At 33.7% G+C, this 19,362-nt stretch overlaps 1 pseudogene across 1 annotated transcript in view; it reads left to right on the forward strand.

The window, feature by feature from the left end:
• The window catches only part of LOC144239125 (A disintegrin and metallopeptidase domain 3-like), a 67,051-nt pseudogene that overhangs the window by 36,113 nt on the left and 11,576 nt on the right, over window positions 1-19,362 (forward strand). The window contains exons 4-10 of the transcript XR_013337319.1: window positions 2,660-2,779; window positions 2,875-2,957; window positions 3,617-3,794; window positions 8,355-8,370; window positions 10,035-10,125; window positions 10,389-10,578; window positions 16,862-16,944. The product of XR_013337319.1 is annotated as an A disintegrin and metallopeptidase domain 3-like (transcript). The remainder of the gene's footprint in view (window positions 1-2,659; window positions 2,780-2,874; window positions 2,958-3,616; window positions 3,795-8,354; window positions 8,371-10,034; window positions 10,126-10,388; window positions 10,579-16,861; window positions 16,945-19,362) is intronic.

Raw genomic sequence — 19,362 nt, forward strand, 5'->3', positions numbered from 1 at the left:
CTAAAATTCAGCAATTGCACTAACTAGGTATTTTTCCAAAGGGTACAAAAGTACTGATTTGAAGGGGTTCATGCACCCCAGTGTTTATAGCGGCACTATCAAGAATAGCCAAATTATGGAAAGATCCCAAAAGTCCATGGACTGATGAATGGATAAAGAAGATGTGGTGCATATATACACAATAGAATATTACTCAGCCATCAAGAAAAAATAAAATCTTGCCATTTTCAATGATGTGGATAAAATCACAGTGTAGTATGCTAAGCAAAATAAGTCAGTCAGAGAAAGACAAATACCATATGGTTGCACTCATTTGTGGAATTTAAGAAACAAAACAAACCATGATAAAAACTTAGAGGGAGGCAAACCATAGAGACTTTTAACTGTAGGGAACAAACAGTATTGCTGGAGGGGAGGTCGGTGGGGAAATGTGATAAGTGGGTGATAAGTATTAAAGATAAGCGCTGGGTGTTATATGTAGTTTTTGTGATGAGTACTGGGTGTTATATGTAAGTGATGAATCACTAAAAAATCTCCTTCAACCAAAACTGCTTTATCTTTAGTAACTTGAATTTAAATAAAATCTTGGAAGAAAAAAACCTTTCTAAGCCCCGCATTTAGTGTCGCTTTCCATTGTACATCGAATATTTTCAAAAGATATTCCTCACTGTAGACTCTTTCTTTGATTCTAGCCTTTGAAGTCTTTCCCTTTTTATGTCATTGATTTTAGGGTTTTTTCTCCCTGCATTGCAATTAATATTTAGTGTGAGTTCCATTTTCTGTCTTTACTAAATAATCTTGATAATATTTCATGAAAATATGTATATTATGAATCATAATACATTTTTATTAATGAAACATAAAAATGTAAAAATGTCTTCTATAAATATTAAAATATGTCTATAATATTAAAATTTTACTTTTTACAGTTTATTTTTCAGAGAGAATGAGAGTTAGAGGACAAATGGGGGAGGGGTAGAGAAAGAGGGAGACACAGAATCTGAAGCAGACTCCAGGCTCTGATCTGTCAGCACATATGATTTTATATAGGATATTATATGATAATCCAGGTATTACAAAAGATCAGGAATAAATTATTATTCTACAAAAGCAATTGATAAATTGAACCTCTGTTTTGAGAAAAAGATACATTGTTATAGCTTCTTTCACAATATACTACTCAAACCATTCAACATAAGAATAAATACATAATATATATTATACAAATATTTTACAAAACCTTACATATTTACTGGAGTAAGTGTGAAAGAAAGTTTTATCCATAAATTCAAGAAAAAAACCCACAAAAAAGATGATAGTTATCAGATATCATGAGTCTATCATTTCACAATATCACAATATCAAAAAGTTAACCAGAATAACCCCAAAACATGCAAAAACCAAAGTCAGGTGTCAATGACAAATTGTAAAACATAGCAAAGATAAATTAGTAGCCAGAGTTAAGATCATTAATATAAAAGTGCATACAAATAAAGGAAATAAGCACAAGAATACCTTAACATAAAAATATATTCAGAAATATAAAATAAACCAGAAGGTGCATATATGTAAATTTTTGGAACATTAGTAATAAAGATTTAAAAATTGAAGTAGATGTAAGCACTTAGTTATCTTTGCCTATCATTTTACTAACTTATAAATATTACTATCAGTCTTACGAAACATTACTCTTACACTTAAAGGATAAGTTTATACATAGAAGGAAATGAGTATGTTATAAAGAGCCTTTAGTATTTTTATACATTATAGCCTAATAACTTTTAGAATTAATCTTTAATATAAAATCTTAGAGCTAAAAAGTAGTAACAAAATTTTCACTGAAACATTCCTTTAGTACAATAAATTGTTAGGGGTGCCTGGGAGACTCTGTGGGTTGAGAATCCAACTCTTGATTTCAACTCAGGTTGAATCCAACCTTTGGTCTCAGGGTTGTGTGATCGAACACCATGTTGGGTTCTGCACTAAGCGTGAAGCCTGCTTAAGATTTTCTCTCTCTCTCTTCCCCTCTCCCCTGCTTGTCCTCTCTCTTTCAATCATCATCATAATCATATTATCATAATTTAGAAATCTCAATTTGTCACATTCATAAATTTTTATGTATTCCCAAAATGATATCTTGAGGAGAATTGATAAGATGGCAATGTATTTTTAGATTTACAGTGTTATATTTATGAACTCAAAGCAGATTGACAGAAATTGCATTTGAGATGCCTATGTGGCTCAGTCATTAGGTGTCCAACTTGATTTCGGCTCACGTCATGGTCTCATGGTTGTGAGATTGAGCCCTGGGTTAGGCATTGAGCGTGACTTCCCTTGGGATTCTCTCTCTCTCTCTCTCTCTCTCTTTCTCTCTGTCCCTCCTCCTCTCAAATAAATAAACATTAAAAAAGGATTGAATTTAATTTTTACCAGTTCAATTTCGTGAGCATGGAGACACGAATAATTCCTTACTATTCTTTTCCCTATACTGGGTATATATAAAGTTTAAAAAAAGTAGCATTAAAAATAAATACAGAAGTCAAAATCATACTGTGATTGTGATTAACTAAGAGACATACTATAGTATATTTTGAAAATAAATAAAATTACTTCTTTGATTGAAAATTCCTATTATTAAACTGATTGTGTTTACTTTCAGCTATGCAAATTTGGAAAATGCTGTGATCCTGAACGTTGTACTCTGATTGAATCTGCAGAGTGTGGCACTGGACCATGCTATGATAAAAATACTTGTCTGGTGAGCTCTCAAAATATTTCGGTACATTCTTTCATGATTTTTTTCTGTCCTGGTGCATTCACTTTTTTTTTACATTATTTTTTTAACACAACTTTCAAATACTGTATAAACTTTAGATACTTGATTCATACACAGTGGACTTCAGAATTCAGAAGCTATCCTTAGATTTTTTTTTAGCCTCCTTCTGTTTGCCTTCACTGTATTGTTTCAATCTCTACTCAAGATACGTCCAATTATTCAATACCAATTCCAAATTATTTGGACACTCTTGATTCCTTTTGGTCATATCTGAGGTCATACCTGAATCATGTACCATAAAATTTACCATTTTCAGGTGAACAATTTGATGATATTCAGTACATTCACAGTGTTATGCAACTGCCACCTCTATCTAGTTCCAAAACAAGTTTGTCACTCAAACAGGAAACTTCTGGAGCATTAAGCACTTGCTCTCTTTTCTTCCTTCCCCTCAGTCCTGGCAACCACCAATTTGTTCTGTCTGTAGTAACCTATTCTGGTTATTTCATAAGAAGCATAGAATATGTGACGTTTTGTGTCTGGCTTTCTTTACTTAACATAGTGTTGAATTCGTTCACTTGTAGCTTATGTATCAGTGCTCCTTTATATGTCTGAAAATATTCTGTTGCATGAATATACCACAATTTGTTAATCTATTCATCCATTGATGGACATTTGGGTTTTTTCCAGTCTTGAGCTTTTAAGTAAATTCATAATTTGACTTTAAGTAGTTAAAATGTGGTAATAATAGAAATGATAGATCTACACTGTTCTTACATAATATTTTTACAGTTTTAGCTTATTACTTGACAAAAATAATTCTTTTTCTTTGTCTCACAGCTCTGTAAAAGGGACTCTATGTCAACAAAGCCAAGATCTGTGTGATTTTCCAGTATTATGCAATGGAACATCTGAGTTTTGTGTGCCTGATGTGATATCTGCTGATTTACAGCCATGCAATAATAACACTGCCTACTGCTTTCAAGGAATATGCCAAGGTATGGATAGACAGTGTGCAGTTATTTGGAAAATACTATATTTTGTATTTTTTCTCCAGTATAGTTAACACAGTTATATTAGTTTCAGGTGTACAATATAGTGATTTAACAATTTCATACATTACTCAGTACTCAGCATGGTAAGTGTACTCAATGCCCATCCCCTATTTCACCCATTTCACCAACTACCTCCTCTGGTTGACTATCATTGTTCTCTATAGTTAAGAGTCTGTTTCTTGGTTTGTCTCCCTCTCCCTCTTCTTTTTTTCCTTTGTTCATTTGTTTTACTTCTTAAATTCCACATATGAGTGACATCATATGATATTTGTCTTTTCTGACTGACTTCAGTTAGCATTTATAGTCTCTAGCTCCATCCGTATCATTGTGAATGGCAAGATTTCATTCTTTTTTTTTTTTAATGGCTGAATAATCTTCCATTGTATATATCCCACTTCTTCTTTATCCATTTATCTATTGATTGGCATTTAGGCTGCTTCCATAATTTGGCTATTGTAAATGATGTTACATTAAGCATAGAGGTACATGCATTTCTTTGAATTAATGTTTTTGTATTTTGGGGGTAATGACCTAGTAGTATGATTATTGGATTGTAGGATAGTTCTATTTTTAGCTTTTTGAGGAATCTCCACACTGTTTTCTAGAGTGCCTGCACCAGTTTGCATTTCCACCAACAGTGCAAGAAGGTTCCTTTTTCTCCACATCCTCATGAACACTTGTTTCTTTTGGTTTTGATTTTAGCCATTCTGATAGGTGTGAGGTGATAATCTCACTGTAGTTTTGATTTACATTTCCTTGATGAATAGTGATGGTGAGCACCTTTTCATATGTCTTGTTGACCGTCTGTATGTCTTCTTTGAAAAAATGCCATAGCTTCTTCACATTTTTTAATTGGATTATTTTCTTTTGGGATATTGTGTTGTCTCCGTTTTTTAAATATATTTTGGGTGCCAACCCTTTATTGAATACGTTGTTTGCAAATATATTCTCCCATTCCATAGGTTGCCTTTTAGTTTTGTTGATTGTTTCCTTCACTATGGAGAAGGTTTTTTTTTCCTTTGATGTAGTCTCAATTGTTTATTTTTGCTTTTACTTCTCTTGACTCAGGAGACATATGTACAAAACTACTGCTATAGCCAATGTCAAGGAGGTTACTGCCTGTGTTCTCAGTGATTTTTATCGTTTCAGGTTTCACATTTAGGTCTTTAATCCATTTTGAATATATTTTTGTGTATGGTGTAAGGAAGTGGTCTTCTTTCTTTCTTTCCTTCTTTCCTTCCTTCCTTCCTCCCTCCCTCCCTCCCTCCCTTNTTTCTGACACGATTTATTGAAGGGACTGTCCTCTGTCCTTTCCCTGTTGGATACTCTTTCTTGCTTTATCAAAGATTGACCATATAGTTGTGGGTTCATTTCTGGGTTTTCTATTCTGTTATATTGATCTATGTCTCTGTTTTTGTACCAGTATCATATTGTTTGATTACTTCGGCTCTGTAATATAACCTGAAGTCTGGAATTGTGACACCTCTGGTTTTATTTTTTGTTGCTTTGGGGTATTGGATGTCTTGAATTTTTCCATAAAAATTTTAGGATTGTTTGACCCAGTTATGTGGAAAATACTGTTGGTATTTTCATAGAGATTTCATTAACTGTGTAGATTGCTTTGGGTAGTACCGACAATTTAACAATATTTATTTTTCCAACCCATAAGCATGGGATGTCTTTCCATTTCTTTGTGTCACCCTGAATCTCTTTCATCAGCGTTTGATAGTTTTCAGGGTACAAGGTCTTTCACCTCTTCGATTAAGTTTATTCTGAGATATTTTATTGTTTTTGGTGCAATTTTAAATGGGTTGTTTGCTTAATTTCTCTTTCTGCCTCTTGATTATTAGTGTATAGGAAAGCAATAGTTCTCTGTGTATAGATTTTGTATCTTGTGACTTTGCCGAATTCATTTATCAGTTCTAGTAGTTTTTTTGGTGGAATCTTCTGTGTTATCTATATATAGTATAATGTCATCTGCAAATAGTGAAAATTTTGCATCTTCCCTATCAATTTTGATACCACTTATTTCTTTTTGTTTTTTTCTGATTGCTGTGGCTAGGGCCTCAATATAATCTAAACCAACTTTGTTGAGTGTTTGTTGTTGTTGTTGTTTATTTATTTTTGGGACAGAATGAGATAGAGCATGAGCAGGGGAGGAGCAGAGAGAGATGGAGACACAGAATCTGAAGCAGGCTCCAGGCTCCCAGCTGTCAGCACAGAGCCCGACACAGGGCTCAAACTCACAAACCGTGAGATCATGACTTGAGCTGAAGTTGGACGCTTAACCGACTGAGCCACCCAGGCGTCCCTGTTGAGTGTGGTTTTTTTTTTTATTTTTATTTTAAATCATGAATGGATGTTGTACTTTGTCAAGTGCTTTTGTCAGCATCTATTGAAATGATCATATGGTTCCTACCCTTTCTCTTCTTGATGTGATTTATCACATTGATTGATTTGTGAATGCGGAACTACCCTTGCACCCCAGGAATAAATGCCACTTATTTTTGGTGAATGACTTTTTGAAAATATATTGTTGGATTCAGATTGCTAGTATTTTATTGAGGATTTTCGCCTTATGTTCATCAGAGATATTGTCCTGTAATTCTCTTTTTTTGTGGTGCCTTTATCTGGATTTGGTATTAGAGTGATGCTGGTCTCATAGAATGAATTAGGAAGTTTTCCTTCTTTCTATTTTTCGAAGAGTTTGTGAAGAATAGTTATTAACTTTTCTTCACATGTTTGGTAGTATCCTCCTGTGAAGCCATTTGGTCCAGAACTTTTGTTTGTTGGGAGTTCTTTTTTGTTTTGTTTTGTTTTTTGTTTGTTTATTTTTGTTTTGTTAGTCTGTTTTCTTATACTGATTCATTTTCATTTTTGGTAATAGATCTGTTCAAATATTGTTTCTTCATGCTTCAGTTTTGGTAGGTTATACGTTTCTAAGAATTTATCCATTCCTTCTAGGTTGTCCAATTTTAGGGATATAAATTTATATAATATTCTCTTACAATCCTTTGTGTTTTCATTATTATTTCTCCTCTTTGTCTTCTGTTTCATTTCTGATCTTTTGGTGGGGGGGGCTTGGGCTCTCTCTCTCTCTCTCTGATTTTTGATGAGCCTGGTTAGGGGTTTATAAATTTTATTGATCTTTTCAAAGAATCAGCTGCTGGTTTTATTGAGCTGTTTTATTGGGGGGTTTTGTTTGTTTTTGTTTTTGTGTTTTAGTTTCTACATCATTTATCTCTGATCTAATCTTTATTATTCCTTCCTTCTGTTGGTTTGGGGTTTTGTTTGTTATTCTTTTTCTATCTCTTTGGGCACAAGGTAGGCTGTTTATTTGAGGTTTTCCTTGCTTCTTGAGGTAGGCTTGTCTTGCTATAAACTTTCCTCTTAGAACTGATTTTTCTACATCCCAAGGGAGGTTGTGTTTTCATTTTCATTTGTTTCCATGTGCTTTTTGATTTCTTGGTTGGCCCATTCATTGTTTAGTAACATATATTTAACTTCCATATATTTGTGGTCTTTCCAGGTTTTTTTCTTGTGGTTGACTTCTAGTTCCAGAGCATTGTAGTCAGAGAAGATGCAGGGTATGACTTTGACCTTCTTGAATTTCTTGAGGCTTGTTTTGTGGGCTAATGTGTGATATATTAGGGAGAATATCCATGTGCGCTTGAAAAGAATGTGTATTATGCTGTTTTAGTATGAAGTGTTCTGAATGTATCCACTAAATCCACCTGGTTCAGTGTGTCATTCAGTGTCAAAGCCATTGTTTCCTTGTCGTATTCCTGTTTGGATGTAAGTAGGGTGTTAAATTTCCCTACTATTGTATTACCATCAATTCTTTTCAGCTATTATTTCTTCATATAAATTTTCTGCTCCCTTTCCTCTCTCTCCTTCCAGGATCTCTGTAATGCAAACCTTTTATGCTTGATGCAGTCACTAAGTTCCCTAAGATTGTTCTCAATTTGCATAATTATTTTTACTCCCATGTGTTCAGCTTGATTACTTTCCAATACTCCATTTTGCAGGTTATAAATTCTTTCCTTTGTTTAATCTAGCCTGCTACTTATTCTATTGGATATATCTTTAATTTCATTTATTTTGTTCTTCATCTCTGATTGGTCCTTTTTATCTCCTTAAGAGTTTCACTGATGTTCTGTACTCTTTTCTCAAGTGCAGAGAGTATCTCTATGATTATTACTTTAAATTCTTTATCAGGCATGTTACTTATATTTGTTCTGGTCTTTTGCTGTGATTTGCTCTTTCACTTGGGACATATTTCTTTCATTTAGGACACATTCCTTTGTCTCCTCATTTTGTCTAACTCTGTGTTTGGGTCTCTGTGTTAGATAAGTCTACTACGCATCTTGCTATTGAAGGTAATGGCCTTATGAAGAAGTTGTCCTTTAGTACCCTGCACCACAGTGTCTCCTGTTCTCCAGGACCTGATGCTTTAGGGAATGTCTCTTACATGAGTTCCCTATGCCCTGCTTCTTTTTTCTCCAGTACAGTTATCTGCAGAGGCTCTTTTTTCCCGTTGTGTGCAATGTTTGGTCCATGGCTGGGTGCAGCACATTTCTATTTATTTATTTATAATTTTTAATGTTTATTTATTTTTGAGAGAAAGGCAGAGACAGAGCACAAGTGGGAGAGGGACAGAGAGAGACGAGGACACAGAATTGAAGCAGGCTCCAAGCTCTCAGCTGTCAGCACAGAGCCCCACGTGGAGCTCGATCTCATAAACTGTGGTGAGATCATGACCTGAGGTGAAGTCGGATGTTTAGCGACTGAGCCACCCAGATACCCCTGGGTGCAGCACGTTTTAACAAGGTGATGGGGCATCTGGGTGGCTCAGTTGGCTGACTGTCCAACTTTGGCTCAGGTCATGATCTCACGGTTCGTTAGTTTGAGCCCTGCATCAGGCTGTGTGCTGACAGCGAGCTCAGAGCCTGGAGCCTGTTTCAGATTCTGTGTCTCTCTCTCTCTCACCCTCCCCTGCTATGCTGTCTCTCTGTCTCAGAAATAAAATATATATATATATTTGAGAAAGAGACCTCCTACCACCACTACAGGAACTGAGATCCCACAAAACATGTAGGTCAGTTGACTAGGTGTTGGGGTTTACACTGGTCTTCTGAGGGAGGGGGCTCATAGCACTGGGACTGAGGAAAGCATGACTGGGAAGGGCTGATCCACTGAAGTGAAGGGGGTATGGCTTGGTGTAAACAAGTTAGGTAACAAATGGTGGTACCATGCTGTTTCCTGCAGGTGGTCCTGTGTTTATGGTGGGGGCTGGGGGAGGAAAATGGCACCAGCTAGTTCCTTTGTTCCTGGAGGCATTTCCTCATGATCCTTGCCTTTCCAGACTATGCTTTAAGATGAGTAAATCACTCTCCCTCCTGTCTGCCCCTGACAGTTTTCAAACTGCTGCTTCCCTCTGTATCTCTGCTGGCTATTTGTCCTGCAGTCTAAGAGTAGGGACTCAGCTTCCTAATGCCCTCTGGGTTCAACCAGAGCCTAGCTGCTGAGTTTAAAAATTCTAGGTTTTGAGTCCTGCTGGTTGTAAGAATTCACAAAATTTGGCCCTCTTGCTTTCAAAACCAAATATCATGGGATTTGTCTTTCCTATGTGGGCTTCTCAGTGGTTCATTTTTAAACTATATTTTTCTAATATCAGTAATACACCCTGTAACCATGATAAAAGGTGTTGTTTGTGTAAATACAAATTTGAAAATAAAATTGTAAATCAAAACAACTTTAAACTATGACAACAGGAAGATAGATCTAATAATTATAGGAAAAAAATAATAAGATATTAGTCAAATTTCAGGTAATTGATGGAAAATGAGTAGAATATTAGAACTGTAGGTAAGAGAGTAACGATGGTTTGATTTCTTAGTCATTTCTGCACTATGATAGCAATTTTCCTATTCTCAAGAGGGAGTTTTTAATGTCTCTTCTTGTATTGCCAGTAGATGACTCCAAAAATTTATAGTACCTGACATTGACTGGGCATTACTGTTGTCTAGATATCTCTCTATTAATTTACCACACTTTTAGTTTTTAATGTTTTTTAAAGATGAATAATTGGAACTTTATATATATTTTCAGTTGCAAAGGGTTCTACTTCTCTATGTACACAACACTTTTAGTTTTTAATGTTATTTAAAGATGAATAATTGGAACTTTATATATATTTTCAGTTGCAAAGGGTTCTACTTCTCTATGTACACAAGAAGTGAATATTCAGGAAGATGATTTTGGAAACTGTGGAAGAAAGTATTGTAATTTTAAGTGTGTATTTAGGAAATTATAAATTTTCCAATGTGTGTTTGTGTGTTTGTACTTCAAAGAGTTGCTTAATGTAAGTAAAAAATGAATGCATTATATACAGATAAATATTTATGTTGCACATCCTAAATTGCTTATGTTCTGAATAGCTTGGTGCTATAGTCTGAGTAACATTTTCAATTACCCTCATATTTGAACTACTATTTGCCTAAAACTTTTTGTCCCTAAGTAACATATGGATAATTGTTTCTCCCTTATATTGCCAGGGATATCCTTTGTGGAAAGATAGTTTGTCATTGGACACGTTTAGAAGTAATACCATTTAAAAATTTTGATGTTCAGTATACTTACATGGAAGGCCATGTGTGTGTCTCTGAATATTTAAGAATACCAACAGTACATGTAACAGATGATATTACCTACACTGTGAATGGCACTATGTGTGGTCCAAGTATGGTAAATAAAATTTTGACTTGATTATATATATGGTATGTGGATGTCTCTGTGTGTATATTTGTGTGCACATGTGCACACATATGAGACAGGGAGGCAAAGACCTTAACTTTTTTTATAATTAATATTACAAATTTGGTTATTACATAATGATCTTAAGATTTAAAGTTTAGGATTTCTGTTGATCAAAAGAGCACTTGCTTCACTATTATTTTGTTTATTATGAATTTTCATATAGATATTGAAACTTGTTTTCTCCCGCTGCAGAATATTTGCCTCTTCATTAGGCCAGGATCTGGTCTGCCAAAATTTATATAAACAACAAAATAGAATCAAATATTACACAAAAAAGTAGGTTAAAACAACCTGAATTATAAGAAAAACAAAGGAAGCAAAAGAGCCAAAGTATTTAGTGCTGCTATAATTGATAAGAACAATTGATTTGGTTGTAACGAAAGTAAAATGTATTTGTTCATTAGCCAACTTCTCTAATTGTTTTTCCAAAAGCAAAATAAATACTTATTAAAAATTTGGCCCTCTCACAAGACATAATAATAAAAGAGATCTTAAGCTTTATATATTTTTAGTTTTCTTAACCAACTTAAAAAACAATAAATGATTTGTGTCCTAGTACCATTGAAGAGTTAGTTGACTAAGGTAAAAACACTACTCAAGTATCTCACATTGAAATTTAGATACTTTACATTGAGATGAAATATTTTAAGAAATGAAAAACTGATGAAAATGGAAATGAATGCTAAACTTATGTCAAAATTAGAAAACTTATTTTCACATAAAAATAATGAAATAATTACAAATGAACACACCACTTGCTGACTACCTTATAAAATAATATGTCATCCCTTTAAAGATCATCTAAGACAAGATAAAAAAATATTTACTATTACTGTGAGAGATTAAGTACATAAATGTATCAGCTAATTTAATCATTAATTGATTAGAAAAAGCATTCTAATGGCATAAAGGTGGTTAACACACAAAAATAATTTGTTTTTTTCCCCTGATTTTCTGGTACAAGAGCTCCTAAGCCTCTTGCAATTTCCCAAGTGATTAGGAATACTTTTTGTTAATCATTAAGAGCTTCTTCCAATCAAACTGAATCTATGCTAATGAAGTGACAGGATGGGGCCTCTAGATAGCTTTATGATGGAGCTGATCACCAGTAAGATCAAGAGATTAGAGGGTTGGAACGTCTAGCCTCATCACAACCTTCAGGAAGGGAAGTAGTGTGATGAGACTGAACACTGTAAAAACTTTTGAACAATGAGATTCAAGGTGCTTCTAGCTTCTAGCTTGGTGAAGTAAATACAAAGTAAATGAACATCCAGTTATTGCTGGAATGTGTATGGTGTCAAAATATTTTATTATACATTTTTATTAATTTAAAAAAATTACTTGTTACTATTTTTAATTGACATATCATTGAAACATAACATTAACTTAGTTTTAGATGTACAACATAGTGGTTCAATATTTGTATATATTGTGAAATGACCACCACAAAAAATCTAGTTAATGTCCATTACTATACATAGTTATGACTTTTTTTTATTGTGATGAGAACTTTCAAGACTTACTCTGTTAGCAGGTTTCAAATATGCAATACAGTGTTATTAACTACAGTCACCATACTACTGTAAGCACCATGACTTATTTATTTTATAACTGAAAGTTTGTAATTTTTGACCCTGTTCACCTATTTTACTCACTTTCCCCAACTCCCACCATTGGCAACCACCAACCCATTCCCTGCATCTGTGAGCTCGGGTTTTGTTGTTTTTGTTGTTTAAATCACACATACAAGTAAAGTCACACAGTATTTGTCTTTCTCCGTCTGACTTATATCAATCAGCTAATGTTTTCAAGTTTCATTCATGTTGTCACAAATGGCAAGATTTAATTCTTTTTTATAGATGAATAATATTCCTTTGTGTATATTTGCTACATTTCCTTATCCATTCATTCATCAGTGAATGTTTAGATTGATTACATATTTTAGCCAATCTGAATAATGCTACAATGAACATGAAGATGCACATATATTTTTGAGTTACATGTTTTACTTCACTTTGATAAATACCCAGAAGTGGAATTGCTGGATCATGCGATGTTTCTATTTTTAATTTTTGTAATAATCTCCATAATATATTCCATAGTGGCTGGAATGGTTTACATTTCCAACAATAGTGCACACGTGTTTCATTTTCTCTACATCTTTGCAAACATTTTCTATTGCTTTTTGTCATGATAAAAGTCATTCTAAGATCTTAGGAGAATAGAAGAAAGATTTTAAGGATGGAAAAGTATTTCTAGGAGTCATTCTTGGAATGTTCCAAATTTGGCAAAAGTTATAAATACACAGATGCAAAAAGCTGAAAGAACATCATACAGGATTAACCCAGTGAGATCCGTAGTAGGATGCAACATAATAAAACTGAAAATTAAAGACAAAGAAAAAGAATCTTAAAAGTAGTGGTAGTGAAATTACATGTATGGGAAAGAATATAATTACAATGATAAGAATTGAAATAAAACAGTAGAGGAACTAGGCATGAAAATACCACAGAAGATTGCTATGCTGGTTTGTACCACCAGCTCGTATGACCACTAAAATCTTTGCAGATCACTTCACTCTCTAGCAGCCTGGGAAGTCTGATCATTAGCCTATGCCCAAGTGCTAATGTCCCCCATGAAAAGAAAACAAAGAAAGGAATGAGGGAGGAAGGAAATGGACGGGAAAGGAAGGGAGGGGCAGGGCAGGAAGACTGATTTTTCCTACTTGGTTCAGTAGGAGCTTTAAGTTGGCATGGCTTTTTACTCCTACACCATTTTTAATTTAAAATAACTAATCGGCAGCCTTCTCCATAGACAAGGCTTTGTCACATGACTGCTTTTATTTCATAAACTGGCTTTTAGGCCATGATATTTCCAGTAGTTTATTTTATTTTAGTTTTATTTAAAATTTTAAGTTATTTTGAGAGAGAGGGAGTGAGGGAGCGAGAGAGAGAGAGAGATCATGAGTGGGGTAGGAGCAGAGAGAGAGGGAGAGAGAATTCCAAGCAGGCCCGTACTGACATAGTACAGAGCTCAATGTAAGGCTCGAACTCACAGACTGAGATTGTGACCTGAGCTGAAATCATGACCTGAGCCAAAATCAAGAGTCAGATGTTTACTGGACTGAGCCATCCAGGCGCCCAATACTTCCAGTAGCTTAATTGGGTAGGAACTCTTCTAGTGGACAGATGACATGAAAAGCCCAAATTCTATAGTCACCAATACTTTGGTTGCTTTAGGAAACAAAACACCTTTCTAAATAATTTCCCTTGGCATAAAAGTGTTGTGTTGACTGCATTTTGTAGTTGAGAGAAAGGAGAACTGAGTAGTGATATGAGAGTTAACTAATTCTGTGGTTTTGTAGATAGACTTCCATTGATAATTCTGCATTTTAGCCACCTTTCCCTACCTGCCTTTTTGTCTCTTCTTCCTCTGCTTTCCCTATTACTCAGGCTGCAGCTTGTCCAGAATATTTGAAACTGATCAACCAGGCTCTCTCCTTTACCATTGTTTTTTTTGTTTTTTTGTTTTTTATTTTTTTATTTATTTCTAGGAGAGAGTGAGAGAGACAGCGTGAGCAGGGGAGGGTCAGAGAGAGAGGGAGATACAGACTCTGAAACAGGCTCCAGGCTCTGAGCTGGCAGTCAGCACAGAGCCCGACGCGGGGCTCGAACCCACGAACTGCGAGATCATGACCTAAGCGAAAGTCGGACACTTAACCGACTAAGCCACTCAGGCGCCCCTCTCCTTTACCATTGTATTTGAAGATGTGGCTTCCTCACTTCACTTTTTCCATCAGTGGACTTGAATTTATTTCAGAATCCCAGGAAGTTCTTAAATCTTTCATCTTCAAATTGCCTCTTTCTGATGCTCCTTTACTCACACTAATTAGGAAAGGGGGAGCTTTTGTGAGTGCCATATCTGAATTTGAATTGGAATTTTCCTGTGGTTATTTTAAAAATTCATCAAAGATATACTTTGTTTTCATGTGTAATTCTTCCTTGTTCAGTTGATTTCAGAGTGGTTGGAAAGACTTTGTTACCTTACTTTCACTAAATGTGTGTCCTTTGTAAAAATTATCTTTTTTTTCTAAGTTTATTTATTTATTTTGAGAGAGACAGAGACAGCACGAGTGGGGGAGGGGCAGAGAGAGGGAATCCTAACCAGGGCTCTCCCTGTCAACAGAGAGCCAGACATGGGGCTCGAATCCCTGAAGCTGTGAGATTATGACCTGAGCTGAAACCAAAAGTTGGATGCTTACCTGACTGAGCCACCCAGGTGCCCCTATAAAATTTACCTTGATAGACAATAAGAGAAAGTGGGAGAGAAGAGAGACCTTATTTATTACTTATTTATTAACAGTAAGAAAAATGTATCTCCTTATTAACCATAATGAACTTGTAAATAAAACACTCATATTTAATGCTGTTATATGCTGGGTAAAGAGTATACTGCATGGGGATAGGCGTATTCCAACAATGCCAATTTGCTTAATATTGGATATGATAGGAAGCTTTTTTAATTTTTTTTTATTTATAAGACTTAGAACAGAGGAAGTGATTCTAGTTCACATACGTAGGCCAAGGAAGATGAACATATCTCAACACATTCACTTCAAACTTGAAAAGGGGTATGTTTGGGGCATTTGATTGTCCAAAATTAGATAAGCTAATCAATGAATAAAGGAATAAAATTAACTCCCTTTATCTTACTCACACCTGGGACTATATGAAAATATGCTTACATAATTCAGGCATTTCTCTTTAAGAAATATGTATTTACTTGTGTTGTTTATATGTGTTTATTTTTTTCTTCGAAACATAGTATGACTGCTACTGGGACACTGTGTCTCTTGTTCAAAGAAGAAATCTTGTATCTTAGTTTATATTCAAAACATATCCCAACCATTGCCCTGGCCTAAGTACTTTTGTAATGTCTCTTGCATTTGCTGTCATTACAAAAGAGCCAGTTGCAAATTAACCCTTTTACTTGAAGGAAATTGTATCAGAAGCATGGATCTTAACTTTTCCAGCTTATTTTTCTCTTAAAGACAGCCCAGGGAAATATCACTAGTTATTACTGCCTCAATGGCAATGTTTGAGGAGCACTAAAATGAAAATGGTTTTGTGCACAAGTAATGCTAGTGTGTCCAAAATTTTTGTTATTCTTGCTGACTTCATCAGAGCACTTCTAGTTACTAAACAAGCTGATATTGCTTCCTTTATGTTGATGATTGGTTAATGGTGATAGGAAATAATGATTTTTAAGACTATTCATCATACAGTGTATATCCTATCAGATAACCTGAAAAAAGCCACAGATAATTTTTACAGACTTCCCTAAAGATATTCAAATTAAATTAAAATTTGGATAGAGGAGCATTAACATAGAACTTACATAAAAATCAGGTCAAAAAAATAATTAAAATACTTTCTTGTGTTTAGTGAACATTTACTATGTACCAGACATTGCTTTTATTCTTTTATGTCTAACAAATTATTTCATCCTCATGAGACCTATGCTTTTAAAAAATTTGGGTATAATTGCTGTTCCAAATGCAAAAATCAGAGATATGAAGGGATTAAATAACTTGCTGTAGGTCACACTGCTAATGTGAAAGATAAGAGATATTATCATTAAAGTTGGAAAAACATAAAAATTTTTTATTTAGCATTGATACTGCTATTTAGCATTGGCCAGTATGTCGCTCTGTGACTAATGTAGTTCTTGCACTGAATATTGGATTGTCAATAACCTGTGCATTAACTTAAAAGAGTAGATTTATTCTCATCAAATCTAAAATGAGGATAAAAATATTTCCTTTGAGTGTATATTAGTATATATTCTAAAAATATATAGAAAATACAAAGACAGATTCTAGCTTAATACAAATGGTCAGTACAAGGTGGCTATTTTTATTCTTATAATAATTAATATTATTAAGCTCACAGCTATATTCATGGGAAAAAATAGTATCTCATTCTCAAAATTTCATATGTGGTAAAGTAATAGCACGACATTTGGACTCCCAAGTTCTTTTAAAATGAGTAGATGTCATGAATTCCCAATTCATATTATATCTATATAATATAAATATATATGAAGCTTAAATATAAAATACATTGTGCATTAAAGTTTTGTACAAAGTACAATTGCTCAATTCATGGCTTTACATTGAAAGTTTTTGTTATCAGTTGTTTTAACATTTTAGTTTTGTGACGGGGGATGGTGCACTCCTACAAATTCATACTGAAAGAGAATAAATTGTGACTCACAAATTGCAGTGGACATGGGGTATGTAATGGTTATTTCATTTCTAAGTATAGTTATTTTAGTTCATGTCAATAATATTTTAAACCAAGATAATGCAGTTCAGAATTATGTGATATAGAAATTACTTTGAAAACTTGAAGTTAAATAAGAAAATTGGATTCCATTATTTACACATTATGTGTTCAGTCACATTGTTTTAGGCCTCATGAGCTTTGAACTTTGTACAAAAATGCAATATGAAGTGTAATCTATTATAATGTTAGAGTAAGATTATGAAAATTTGGAAATGAATTTATTAAGGATTATTCATACATATTTATACATACATGTAAATATTGCTTGTAGTTGAGTGTATGTATACTGATATATATTTAGACACACAATATATTTATATCAAAATATTATAATCTAATATTTTTGTGAAAGCAGAATTTCTTGTGTGTTCAGATCTCTTTCATCCTTAAGTGGCTTCAATTTATTTCCCTGTATGTCTCCTCCATACTATATTTGAAAAGTCCTTCACTGATGGACTTTTGGATAACATTAAATTTTTACTTAACCATTTATAAGTAATGGGACAATGGACATTGGGTACAGTCACCTTTGCACATTTATCAGACTTCTTAAATTGTTAATGAAATATGATTGGCCACATTGATGTAATATTTAAACTTTTATAAATATTATATTGTGTTTAAGGGATATTATACCAATGTTTGCTCTCATCTATCAGGTATAAAAATATGCATTTCCTCAAATTCTGGCTAAACTAGCATCTCAGTTTTTGTAAATCACTTTTAACATGCTAAATCCATTGTTAATTTATATTTACGTAATGTACAGATTTTAAGCATGTATGTATAGTGGTATTTTCCATTTGCATTTTAATTTGTTCATCCATTGTGAAATTATCTACTCGGTAATAGAAACATTGTAAACTTTGTTTTTTTGAACATACATTTGGCTTTGATTTTGTGGCTTTGATTTTGTCTCCTGCCACATTGATACTTCACATTTCATATAATAATCCAGGAATAAAGTGACCTGCTTGTGTGTCTTATATCAAAATTTTCTCCCAAATCACTTACATGTCCTATTATTAACAGTTTCATTTTTATTTCTTTCCTTTTTAATTTAATTTTAATTTCATGTCTTATTTAATTTTTCAATGGACCTATTGCTTCTGATCCTTCTTTCAATTACATGTATAGGTATTTATAGCCTTCCTATTTCTAGCAAAATACATTTAAGTATCTGTGTCTCATTAAACAAGCTTCTCCTTTTGTTTTTTCCCCCAATTTTTATAAAAGTCTGTTTTTATAACCACTATTTTTAAACCTAGCACAAGTCAAATAAATATTAACTTCTACTGTTTTATAATTTTTCATTGAAATGTAGTTGACACACAATGTTACATTAATTTCAGGTGTAGAATATAGTGATTCAACAACTCTGTGCATTATGGTATGCTCACCACAAATGTAGCTATCATCTGCAATTTACATTATCACTGAATGTATTCCCTTTGCTGTTAGCCCCATGACTTGTTCATTCCTTAACTGGAAGCCTATATCTCTCACTTCTCTTTTCACCCATTTTATCCATTCCTCCCACTTACTCCCCTTCACAGCAACCACCAATTTGTTCTTTGTATTTACAGATTTAATTCTGCTTTTTGTTTAGTCATTTGCTTTATTTTTTAGAGTCCACATAAAAGTGAAATCATATGGTATTTATCTTTCTTGGTCTGACTTATTTCACTTAGTGCACTATCTTCTAGCTTCATCCAAGTTGTCACAAATGGAAAGATCTCTTCCTTTTTTATGGCCGTGTAACATTCCATTGTTTATATATACCACATATTTATCCAGTCGTCTACTGATAGCCTCTTAGGTTGCTTCCATATCATTGCCAGTGTAAATAATGCTGCAATAAACATAAGAGTGCAATATACTAATTAGTGCTTTGTTTTCATTGGGTAAATACTCAGTAGTAGAATTATTAGATTGTATGATATTTCTAATTTTAATTTTGGGAGGAAGCTCCATGCTGTTTTTGACAGTGGCTACACTCGTTTACATTCCCACCAATAGTGCACAGTGTTTCCCTTTTCTCCACATTCTTACCAACACTTGTTTTTTCTTTTTTCTTTTCTTTATTTATTTACTTATTTATTTTTTTGATACTAGCCATTCTGACTGTTGTGAGGTAATACCTCATTGTTTTGTTTTGATTTGCATTTCCCTGATGATTAGTATAGTTTTCTGGTTCATAATTGTATGCCTTTCTGGAATAAGGCATTTCAGTTTTATCAAGAAAGTTATCCTTTATTTTAAAACCTATGAGACAAAAGAAAATCTTTATGGCATTTAAAAGGTTAATGCATGGGAACTTGTTATATTTTGTTTTAAAAATATTTGCCACATCAAAATAAATACA

Source organism: Crocuta crocuta, unplaced genomic scaffold (assembly GCF_008692635.1).
Source record: "Crocuta crocuta isolate KB4526 unplaced genomic scaffold, BGI_CrCroc_1.0 scaffold177, whole genome shotgun sequence".
In the NCBI taxonomy this organism is placed as follows: Eukaryota; Metazoa; Chordata; class Mammalia; order Carnivora; family Hyaenidae; genus Crocuta; species Crocuta crocuta.